Source organism: Acomys minous, assembly GCF_964271855.1.
Source record: "Acomys minous genome assembly, chromosome: 13".
In the NCBI taxonomy this organism is placed as follows: Eukaryota; Metazoa; Chordata; class Mammalia; order Rodentia; family Muridae; genus Acomys; species Acomys minous.
Genome location: NC_140495.1, coordinates 92,847,675 through 92,860,735, shown reverse-complemented (window position 1 = coordinate 92,860,735; position 13,061 = coordinate 92,847,675).

Genomic DNA, 13,061 nt, shown 5'->3' with positions numbered 1-13,061 from the left:
AATGGGATCAGGAAGCAAACAGGTGTCACTGTCCTAGTATCTGACCAAATAGATTTCAACTAAACCTAATAAGAAGAGATAAAGAGGGAATCTTCATTTTAATCAACTGACCAATTGACCAAGAAGACTATCCTAAACATACATGCACCAAATTGGAGTGCTCAGTTTCATAAAAATATACTATTGGATTTAAAGACATTGATTAATATAAATCTACGATAATAGGTGTTTTAAACATCCCACTTTCTCCAATACAAGTAATCTGGACAAAAATAAACAGAAAAAATGACATCATTCATCAAATAGTCTTAACAAATATCTTCAGAATAAAATATTCAAACACCAGAAAATACACATTCTAAGCAGCACATGGAAACTTTTGAAAAATAGACCACACTCTAGGACACAAAACAACAATTTGAAAAGCAGAAAGATTGAAATCATTTCTTGTATCCTTTATGACCACGATGTGATTAAATGTAACACTGACAGCAAACAGATCTTTAGTAAAAACACAAACTCATGGAGATTAAACAAAGGATTACTATGTGACAAATAGGTCAGAGAAGAAACAAGGAGAGAAATAACAAATTACCTGGAAGCTAATGAAAATAAAACCACAATACAACAAACCTCTGGGATACAATGAAAGCAGTTCTATATTAAAAAAAAAAAACAATCACAAAGAGCTCAAATCAATGATTTGATGTTGCAAGTCAAAATTTGGAAAAACAAGAATGACGTAATGATGTGTTAAAACATTATAAGGAGTCATGATATTCACTATTTATCTAAAAATTATAATGCAGGTATAAGTAACATATAGATTAAATGAAAGGTTTTCATCTGGGCTACACTACTCCCTCAAAGAGCCAAAGGCTACCTATCAAAAGCCCCAGATAAAGGCTTTTGAGGTATTGGTCAGGGTTTTCCAGGAGCTGCCCAAAACACACAGGCTATTTCTATTGTCCTAAGTTCCTTCTCTGGAAGAATAAGGTACATTCCTATAACTGATGTCTGACGTCACCATTCACTTCAGACACAGCATTTGAGGGCCCTGGTGGTAGAACTGACCTGATTATCTCCTTCTTGAGGATTAACTTTCATAGTATCATAGAAAGGGCACTGAAAGCTTCCAGAGTCATAGAAACCAACAGTCCCCCCAGCTATGAACCACAGGACTGACCAGTCAGTCAGATAACCCAAAGTGTGCAGTTGTGGCACACATGTCATAGCTGTAGACAGAATTTTTATAATTGAATTTAAGATTCCCCTGCCCCCCCCTTTTTTTTTTAAAGAAAATTGTTCCCGACACTGAAATCCTAGACAACTACCTGGGGCCAATCAAGTCACAGATTTTGGAAGAGAACCTTACAGCCAAGGACACTTCTCTTTTCAGCAGATGGGACCACTAAAGAAAACTACAACCAAACTACAGTTACGGACCCCAGTCCCTGTGGATACATCTACAAAACTACTCCAGCACCTAAACTCTCAGGGAACTTTACACAGGAGAGGACGGAAAGATTTTAAGAGCCAGAATGTCATAGTCTTGGTGAGTGGGTTGTAAGGCTGTGTCTTGAGGTACTGTCAGAAACCACACCCGTCAAATCTCAGCAACATACTGTCTAAACAGGAGCCAAACAACAACAACCAAAATAAACCCGTGGTCAGTGGGACTTGCCTACACAGGGGCAAGTCCTGAATGGGAAGGCCTTCAGGATATATTAGGTTAAAAACACGGTGTTCACATGTATGTAAAAAGTAAACCAATATTACAGATGTCATGAAATCTATATTCGTTACTACTTTTCAGATTTTTCAGGAACTCCATCTGTTTTCCATATGGCATACTATTTCTGAATCCTACTACTGGCATGCAAGGTTCTTCTCCTCTTCCTTGCCAACCCTTTTTATCTTCTGTATTTTTTGACAACAGTCACTCTAAGAGAGGAGATGCCGCATCTCAGGAGGGGCTCAGTTTGTGCTTCCCTGATAACTACTGAGGTTAAGCATGTCTTCAAGTACACGTTGTTTACTTGTACACTTTTTCACTTCTCTTAAAAATGTGGGAACAGTATGATTAAAATATAAGATATAGTTTCTTAATGTTTTATTTGAAAGTCAAAAGCAATGTGTGGAGTAAAGGGAAATGAGGTAAATTGACCTTTCATGTGTGAGCGGAAGGAAATTACATTTCTTTGATACATTTATTGATTCTCTGCTCTATTGGTGTTTCACTAGATCCTGTGTAATTGAAATATGAGTATACTAACTTCCATACTCATATCCCATTATAATACCTGGTTACATTATCCTGTTAAAATATCTCATTATACAATTGAATTATAACACCTGAAAATGTTATGGCTGAAAGTGGGACAAAATTATACTAATCTAAGATTTAATCACAGAAACTTTGTGTGTGTGGAATATGACTTAACCTGTAATCCCATGTACCTGACTTCCTTGACATATACGTTATGGGTGACAGGAAGACAGGGGACCCTTGAGTTGGGGATTTTTCTTCACCCATGTTGGCCAAGCATTTCTGTAGAGTGGGGATTCTATTAACAGAATTGCCTGCATGTATTTCAAAGTGGTGAGATATATTATATGTATATATGTTGACATAATATATAGACATAAAAATATTTGTGTATATATATATATATATATATATATATATATATATATACATATACATACACATACATACATACATAAACATGTGTGGTACCAGAAAAGTACTAAAATATTTAAAGTGAATAGTCTTAAAATATTGAATGTATGCATGTCTTCTTCCACATAGCTTTTGTGTAGTATATTATATTTTATTAAACAAAATCTTTTGGTAACTTCAGTAGATATCATCATTTTCTGACCTAATATTTTATAATTAAGTAAGCTTACATGTTAAGGAAGCATTATTAATATAGAATGATATTACATATAATTAATATAAATAGAATTTGAGTTTGAAATGACTCCAGTTGCCAGGTTACTTGAATAAACTATGTTCACAGTTTATTTTGTAAAGAATTATTAGACAGCAGTACCCAAAATGGTACTCTTAAAGCCATCTAAAACTATAGTAAAGGGAAATGATTTATTCACATTATGTATACTATGAGTATTATAAAGCCTTATACTAACCATTGTAATTTTATAAAGATCCTATATTAATAATTGTATAACTACAGTTAATGGAAAGAGATATATTGACAAAATCCATATTTCAAAAATTTATATTTTAGATAAAATTTTGTTCAGTATTGGAGACTGAACCCAAGGCCTCAAGCATGTAAAACATATGTACTTCTCCTGTGTAATATAATTCCTCAAATGTATTTATCTATCTCTACACTTCTATTTTCAGATCAATAAATAATACTGCATAGTAATAGTAACAAATTGCATAATTTTAAAATGTAGGAAACAAATAATAATGATAAAATAATATCATACACATTTTATAACACTGATTATTAAAATATATCTTAAAGTTTTAATCCTGCCTTTGGTCCCAGCACTTGGAGGCAGAGGCAGGCGGATCTCCATGTACTCTAGGCTAGCCCAGTCTACAGAGTTAGTTCCATGTCTCAAAAAAAGTTATAATCATATGAATTGCTAGTTAATAATATTTTAGATCCACTGAAGTACTAACAAATGAAAAAATTCAAATCAAAATTACATACAAAGCAAAATGACATAAAATATATTTCTTACTGTGATGAGTCTGCTTACACCAATTAGCTACTGTAATTACACTATCTACTAATAGAATATGATGTGGAAAGTTAATTTGAAGTTTATGAAAGTCTTCACTAACCAGGAAACTGGGACAGAGGGGACGACATCCTATTGGGACTCTAGATGAGAGAAGCATGGGAGAATGGCAAAGTTGAAGGATCCAGAGGATCCTAGAAACCTACAAGAAGAACGTTATGATAGGCAGAATTGGGCCCAGGGGTCCTGCTCAAACTATGGCACCAACCAAGAACAATACAGGCCGTAAATTTCAAACCCCTACCCAGATCTAGCCAATGGACAGGACATTCTCCACAGTTGAGTGGAGAGTGGGGTTTGACTTTCACACGTACTCTGGCGCCTCATATTTGACCACGTCCCTGAATGGGGAGACCTGGTGGCACTCAGAGGAAGAATAACAGGCTACCAAGAAGAGACTTGATACCCTATGAGCATATACAGGGGGAGGAGGTCCCCCTCAGTCACAGTCATAGGGGAGGGGAGTAGGGGGAACATGGGAGGGAGGAATGGAAGGATACAAGGGATGGGATAACCATTGAGATGTAATATGAATAAATTAATAAAATAAAAAATGTTTAAAAGATGATATACAGTTAAAAAGTACATTCCAAGTAAAGCAGTCCTGTCAAGTTTCTCTATGGTCATAAGACAATCTCTTATTAGGAAAAGAAAAACTGGTTCTCACATGGGATTTGTTAGAGTCTGGATCAGCTCAGGGAAGTTTATTTGCAGGCTGTGGTATCTGTATTAGTGTATAGATGCTGTCATGGACAGAACATAGGCCAACCCAGGAAGATGCCTACCAGGAACATGACGGAGTTTGGTGGCTCTCCCCAAGAACTAGTCTCAGGAATGTTCTCTGTACCACCCAACACCCTAGGCAGACAACTGTAAGAGTCCTCATAACCATCGCAGGTCACAGGGAGCCTCCTACAGTATTTCCAAGAACTGTCCAAGCTTGAAATGCCTACTCTGTGACTCATATGGGACTTGTCAACCAAGCTCCCAAGGTAAGTCCACATTTGATTATCTGATTTCTAAAAATTTCTATAAACCCATTGGATAGAGAAACCCTGATATCCAAAACTTTAAACAGAACAACCTTTTAAAACATCAATGGCTCAACTTCCCCCACGTCTTAATTTTATTCATCTCTAATGTACTTGTTGGCTTCTGAGGTAGTGAATGCAAGCTTACGCCTGTAGGTACATACATCTTCATACTGTCCCATTTTTAAATTGTTTGCAGTCTGCTGAACGATTAGAATTGTGTTTACGCAAATGCTGGCAGGGAGATTAGAGATGAATAAAACTAAAACATGGAGAAGTTGAGTTGATTAAAATTAGTATTCCCAAATCAAAATTCTTTGACAGAAAGCGAAAAAAAAATAATATTTTTAAAAAATTTCGAAGCCTTCTATAAAAGGGATTTATGAGCAGTTGCGTGACTCCGGTTCTTCAATAGATAGGATAAGACAGTAAACAGTCAGAGGAGGCCTAAGTATTTTTCGAGAGCTATGACCCAGAGAGACTTCTCCCGTGGGTTAACATAAAATTGTCTTCATCAATAGTATTTGAACAGCTATTGTGTATCATTTCCCCTGAGAATGAAATTTCCATCCTTGGAGGAAGCTTCTTAAGCAGGAAGGTAAAAAGCTCAGAATGGTTTCAGGAAGTCCCTGGAATTGACCAGATTTACCAGGCCCCCTCCCTGGCCGAATAATCAGAGCAAGTAAACTGCAAAGCAGAGTGAGAGAAGTGAACTGCCCGGAAGAGGTCTAGACCAGTAGAGGAAGCCGGAAAGGACACTTTCCACCCTGTTAAGCTGCCTGCAGGCTGTGCAGTGTGCTCTGGGTTCCCAGGTTTGTAAACTGTCAGCCCTGCTGGGGTGGGCTTTGGAGATCCAGCTGTCTTTGAGTCATTACTGGTCCTGTAATTGACCCTTCACTCATACTCTTGTAAATAACCCCCAATAAAACCCATTGGCTCACCAAAGGGAAAATGTCAATGGCAACTGATGTCTTCAGTAATTCTAATTTTGTCATGCAACACGGAATTGAAAATTAAAATATGTTTCACTTCATTCAAAGCAGATCATTAAAAAAAAAGGTCTGCAATATCTTTTCCAAAAAAAAAAAAAATAAAGCAATATACTTGACCATGAAGAGAAACAATGTAATTAATTTTGAAGTATAGGAAAGCTTCTCAGTCTCCATTAAACAGATAGATTAAACGCATTTTTATTTTCTGTCATAATTTTTAGTGGTATATTTGAAAAAAAAGTATAGTAAAATATCTCCCCCTATAATTTAATTTTCAGATTAAATTATTGCTTCATTATGGAAATCTGCTTTCACAAAATAGCTTGTTGTTCCTCAGTTAAGTGCTTGGTCTTTTAATTAACATGAACTATATTGCCAAAAAGAAATTTTATTGGATTTTGTTTATAAAATGTCTGTACATCTAATAAAGAAAATTTTATAAACCAGAATGAAATAGTAGATTTTGATTAACTACATGCCCACAGGTATATTTACTTTTGGATCACTGTGAATTTTGAATATTTTAAATATTGAAAATGTACCAATATATATCATCACTTAAATACCGATAATCTTTTTTAAGAAGATGGGGACATGCACATTCTAAACTATTTCTGGAGATAGATTAAGTTTTGGACATTTTTCATGGTTCTGACTGAACATGATAGCACATACATATAGTCTCAGCACTCAGAAAACAGGAAGATCATGATTTGGAGACCATTTTGGACTATATATGCATCTTCAAAATTATGTATAGAATGATATTTTCACATGTTTTTCTAGCTCAATGTAAGCTATGGTGATAATTTTCAAGAATATATGGATTCATAGTAGACGACAAACATAATTGGGGGTGGCACCGGGAGGAAAACAGAACACACAAAGATATAGCTCAGACGGTTTCATTCTCAGACACAAATAATCAAAGAATCTCCGTGTATTTACCTGACCTGCCAGTGCCCGGAAAGACTGTCTCTTCTATCAAGATGGGCTCGTGATGACTGAGCAGAGGTTGAGGATTGACACTAGACTGCAGTTACACATTAAGTGTTCATAGTCTGTGACACAGGGTCCAGGTATCTTCCCACTATGGACTTTCTTAAATGAAGAACAAACTTCACCTGGGAATTATTTGATGGTCATGGCACTAGAGTATATCTTTCATGTTGTGAGTGGCCACCCTCAAATCAAGACTTATATCAAATTCCTTATACTGTAAGTTTGCTCAACAAGACCCTTTGTTTGTGAATAACTAAGTGCATAGAATAATACTTTATCAAAATGTAAATCCTAACTTTAAAATGCAATAAGAAATAGAGATATTTACTAACACAGCTTTAAGATTAAAATCAGGCCGGGCATGGGGGCACACGCCTTGAATCCCAGCACTTGGTAGGCAGAGGCAGGCGGATTGCTATGTGTTCGAGGCTAACCTGGTCTACAAAGCGAGTCCAGGGCAGTCAAGGCTAACACAGAGAGACCCTGTCTCAAACCCCCCCCCCAAAAAAGATTAAAATCAAATAAACATTTATTCATGTGATACCATTCTTTGGAGAAATTCAAAGCATTTATGTACCCTAATGTACACATTTATATAAGACATGCCTCATATAAATGCAACATTACATTCATACATGCATTTTATAATGATTGACCTAAGTAGCTACCATACCCATTAACTTAAATAAATAATTTTTGTCTTTTTATGTTTTCTTTTCACTTGCCCTTTGAAACAGGGGTTTGTTATATAGCCCAGGCTGACTTGAAACTCATAATCCCCTGGCTTCATTCTCCTAAATCCTAGGATTCCTGGTGTTTACTGCTCTGCCTTATAAATCTCATCATCTTCTGATAAAAAGCCAAAAGTACTCTACTATTGCCTGTAGCATTTGCCCTGGCTTTACCCCTGCACAGCAGACCACCTCCTGTCTAACCACGAGTGGCTTCACAAAGCGCACCCATCCTTCTTGCTTTCTTACTTTCATTCTCCTGTAACCACCGCTCGATACTTCTATGAATCCAGAGCTTTTAATTTCCACATATGAGCAGATCATGTCGTGCTTGGAGAGGGTGTGTCAGTCGCATGGGTAGAGGAAAAGCAAATAGGAAATAGGTGTGACGATTATGGAAAATAACACAGAGAGCCTGTTAATAATCCTGAAAGTAGAGCTACTTCCATTGTTCTATTGAGAGTATTCCCAAAAGAACTGCAATCAGTGCATCAAGGCGAAACTCCTCTACTCCTGTGTTTAACTCAAGATTTTTCATGAGAGCCAGGATATTAGTTCAAACAAACTGTTTATCAATGTGTAAATTTATAGAGAACATAAAGATTGTACATCTGCCATCCACGCACACAGATATATAACAAACAGAATTCAACTGTTAAAAACATTAAGTATTGTCATTTGTGCCAATTTGCATAGACTTCTAGCACAGAATGTATTACGAAGTAAATCAGGTACAAAATATCTTAGAGTGTATTAGTATTATTCTCCAAGGCACTCCATTTTCCAGGGCACATTAACAAATATCCCTTCTGTTTTATAGTTCTCCTTTCTCTAGATAAATTTCCTACCTCTTCATAAATTATAATCATATTTTCTATAGTTCCCTGAATATATTTAGGATGCTTTCTTTAAAGCCCTTACCTACTCGTTTAAATGTATGACTTAACATGTACTGACTTACTTTTATTTCATCTTTATTAGTGTTAGTCCAATTTTCCTATTTTTGTGTACCTCATGAAAACAAAGGCAACATATATTAAGTATTAGCGTAGTAAGGGCTCAGGGAATTGTTACTCAGTTCATACTGAAATAATATAATATAATATAATATAATATAATATAATATAATATAATATAATTAGTGCTTTGACCTACCAGCCCATTAAGAATACTGTAGAAGCACAGAGATGGCTCAGCAGTTGAGAGCTGTTGCTACTGCAAAGGAACCAGGTGTGGTCCCCATCACCCATGTGGAGGCTCCCAAGAAAAATCTAGTTTCATGAACTCTGATCCCCTGTCATGGCCTCTCCAGGCACTGCACACATATGGTGCACATACATGTAGGTAACCACTCATGCACAAACTAAAACATATATAAATCCAATTCGTAAGAATGATAAAAAACATCTCAGACTGAAATATCGCAGCATTGAGTTCTATAGTAAACTAAATGTTTATTCAGAGCAAAGTGGAGGTTAATTATAGGTCTTGCCTCAGTATATTGTGCACAGACACATATGTATGTATGTTTGTTTACAACATATATTTGTTACTGAAATAAAAATTTTTGGGTTCCTTGGAAAATAAAGATGAAGTTAATCCACAATATCTGCTGTATCTAAAAAAATGCAAATCCATTTTTTAACAAAGGCATGTCTGCTTCCCTGTGGAGCAGAAGCCAGAAAACAAGGTTAATTCCACACAGTGTCATTAGATAACCTTACAATGTGGTATGCAATTACTTTACTCCAGCTGATAACTTCAGTCATCTTTAACACTAATAAAGAATCCCTCAAACGGCATTCATAACAGTACTATTTAAGGGAAGAGAAGCTCAAGCTCAATTAGACTTAATAGTAAATTAAGTAATAGACATTAGTTTTGCCCAAATAAAGAAAATTTAAAATGAGGATACAAAGCAAATGTAATGAACGTGGTCAATATTTATTATGAATATAAAATGGCAGCAAAAAATACTCTGGATAAATAATTAGAAATGAATGATGTGAAACTATAATGTCTTTAAAACAAAGCAGAAATTATGAAGCTAAACAAAACAACTTGGATAGCTTAAATGTAGACATAGCGACTAAATTTTAATCAAAACTAAAATATACACAGTTTGCACTAAATTTCATTCTATATATTTATAATTGAACAGCCATAGGTAGAACAGTGTGTGTGTGTGTGTGTGTGTGTGTGTGTGTGTGTGTGTGTGTGTGTGTGTGCAGATGCATATTTGTATGTGTGCATGTGTCTGTTGCTGTCTGCTTATGTTTATATATGTGTGTGCAAGTACGTGTGTGTGTGAGAGTTTGTGAGTACCTGTACTGAGCTGTGTATACACCTATATCCCACTATCATCTTTTAAACACTGCAGTAAAGTGGTTATTTACATTATGTTAGATATTAAAGTAATATGTTGATTTAACCCATATGGAATACACAATGGTCTCTGAAGGTAGCTCCTGTAAATACCACAGCTCTACCTATGAGATTTTGGCATCCTTGTGTACGCTAGCCCCAGTAGGAATGTCATGGAAACAATCTCTCCAAATGCATACCTATGTGTTAATATGCACACATTTTAGAGGTAGGTTTCAGGAATATTGGCTAATGGCAAGAAACTTTACATTTTATTTTGTTTTTCTTGAGCTGTATGTATAATCTTCCATGCAGAAAATGCTGTTTGAAAAGGGCATGATTCACAAGGAAGAATATTACAAGGTGGGAACCAGAAGCCTGTATATTTTTTTATTTCTGTCACCTTGGTTCCTTATCTGTCAAGTCAATTTTTCTACAGTGCTTGAAGAGATGTAATTATGAATTGTCCCTAAAGCACTGCTTATCTTTGGGTCAGTTGAGCACAGTGAAGAAACACCTTAAAGTCGCAAAGTACTTTGTTGTTGCTCCCCAAATAAAGCAGGAGTCAGGTGGAACATTCCAGGAAAGAAGCAGTCCTTCATGTGGATTCAAATGGATTTGGCATTAAGTTCTCTCTTACACAGTTTTAACAACTATTGTTTTAGAGAAACTGGCCTGATCAATGCCTGGCTGCTAGGTCTCACCCAAATGATGTCATGCTGAATACTCAACAGAAGTTGGCTGCATGGAAAATGCATATCTACCTATCTATTATCTATCTATCTATCTATCTATCTATCTATCTATCTATCTATCTACCTACCTATCTGTCCATCCATCCATTCATCGATCTATTTATGGAGATATTTGTAACTTGTGAGAAACAAATCTTTAAAAAGAAAAACATGACATAAAAATTCAGATTATACTTAAATATGACACCTTGACTTTGAGAGAAAGGAGAGGTACCTGGAAAAGATTACATGGAGAAAAGGGAAATGAGAAAATTTGTAATTAAATTATAGTCCCCCCCCCAAATAAAATAAAAATTATCTGGAAAAAACTTTAGATTTTAATAGCTAATTTTAATTTTAATAGAACACATTATAGCTTTGTATTTATTAAGTAAGCAAGAGTAAATAGGTTAAAGAATTCATGTGAAGTGATGCCAAAAAGTCAAGCCAATTGAATATATATATTCTTAGAGTCCGTAATAGAGTGTTTATCAGTTGGCAAATACTATGACCCTGAAAGACGTGGCTCTTCTTCTACTGGACAAACACCATGTTTCCTCTCATGAGTCGGCTTCCAGCAGACAAAGACTGCACACCCTCACACAAGTCTGTTTCACATCTAACATTTGGTATCAAGACAAAAATATGTTTATATCCACTACATTGTCGAACCTGAATTTAACTAAATTCTGAAGTGGAAAACAAATATATTTAGGAAAAAAAGGATATTAAAAATGGATAAGAATGATTAGGATATAAAGTGAATAAATAATAAATAAATAAATAAAGTTTTAAAATGGGTAATGGATTTCTTGATATGTTTATGAGTCTGTATTAACTGGCCAGTACATTTGCAATAATTATATGAAATAAAGCACCAGTTAAGTGAAAAAAGAATTTTACGTTTTATTCATTCTGTTACTGATAAAGTAGTCTAATCTCCAAAATACTTAGAGAGTGGGTGTTGCTTTTTAATTCATTTTGTTCTTTTGTAGAGCATGCTGGCCTTGAACTCACAGAGATACAACTGAATCTTCCTCTCAAGTGCTGGGATTAAAGAGATTGTGCAATTGTAATCTAGGTGAGAAAAAATAATTCTCATAAGTGCACAAAAACTCAAATGCCCAAAATAATTGATGAAAGATATTTGAAAATGTATTTGTTCATATATTCACATTTTTTCATGTACCTACTGTTTTGTATAGAAACTCATTTGAAAGATAAAGGTAACATAAGTATTTAAGATTACTACTTAGATTACAATAATTACAATTTTAAAATAAACTATTGCTGCATTGTGATTGCATACATTTAAAACTTACTGTATAAATATATACCTCAATTTTCAGAAGAAAGGTCTCCCCAATCCACTCAATATTTATATTCAAGTCTAAGTAAATGTACCCATGAATATACTTTATAAACATTAATAAATAGCTATGCAATTTCCTATACAATATAGATATTAATAAAACACTGAACTTCCAGACATGTTTTACGGGACTTTTTTTGGCTGGAGTTTTGCAAGAACCTCACAGAATAATGACTTTCAAAATATGATACTAGGGAACTTTGTATCAGCATCATATCTTAGACTTGAAATATACATCCCAGGCTCCACCTTAGATATGCCAATTGTACTGTGTGAGACAGAAGCCAGGGGATTTAGTATCAGGCTAAGGTCTAAAGCAACCAATCATGGACAGGGCCTGTGAGTTGCTGTCCCACTGGTGCTTTTGTTTTGTCTACAAGAAGAAACTGGTGCCTTCATGGCAAACATGTAGCATCTCTATTTCTCCAAGGCTGACTATTTTCCTAGCACAGGAACAGCAAGTACCAAGATGACCCCTTTCATCATAGGTGCAGGGATAAGATGGTTTCATATCATAGAGGGGATTCATGGTCAGGACATCAAAAACGTGTTTAAACAAAACTATCAAGATGTCAAAGATATCTAAGATGTCAAGAAGCCTAAGCCAGGTGCTTAGCAACTACAATACTGAGAAGGCTAAGGCAGGAGGACTGGTGCAAGTGAAAGCACAGTATATGGTTCAGAGTGAGATTCTGTCTCAGAAACAGAACCAACAACAAAAAGACCCAACTAGAAACCAAAATCAAAAGAACCGAAGGAGAGAAACTAAGAAGATACGAACTGAAGCCTAGATTCAGATGCAATCAAATGAGGTGGAAAAGCCAAACATCACATAAACTCTCCAATGTTCACCATTTCTAAATGACAAAACTGCACGACTGCAAAATTATCTTGAAACACAAAAGCCATAGTTAGCAGAAATAATGATGATGCACTCAGAATTTGGCAAGAACTGTAGTGTGGTGTCCCTGTTAATCTTCTCACAGACCCTGAGGGATAGCCGTAAATATCACTTTCAGTTTACACAGCAGAAAGCCGCAGTTTAA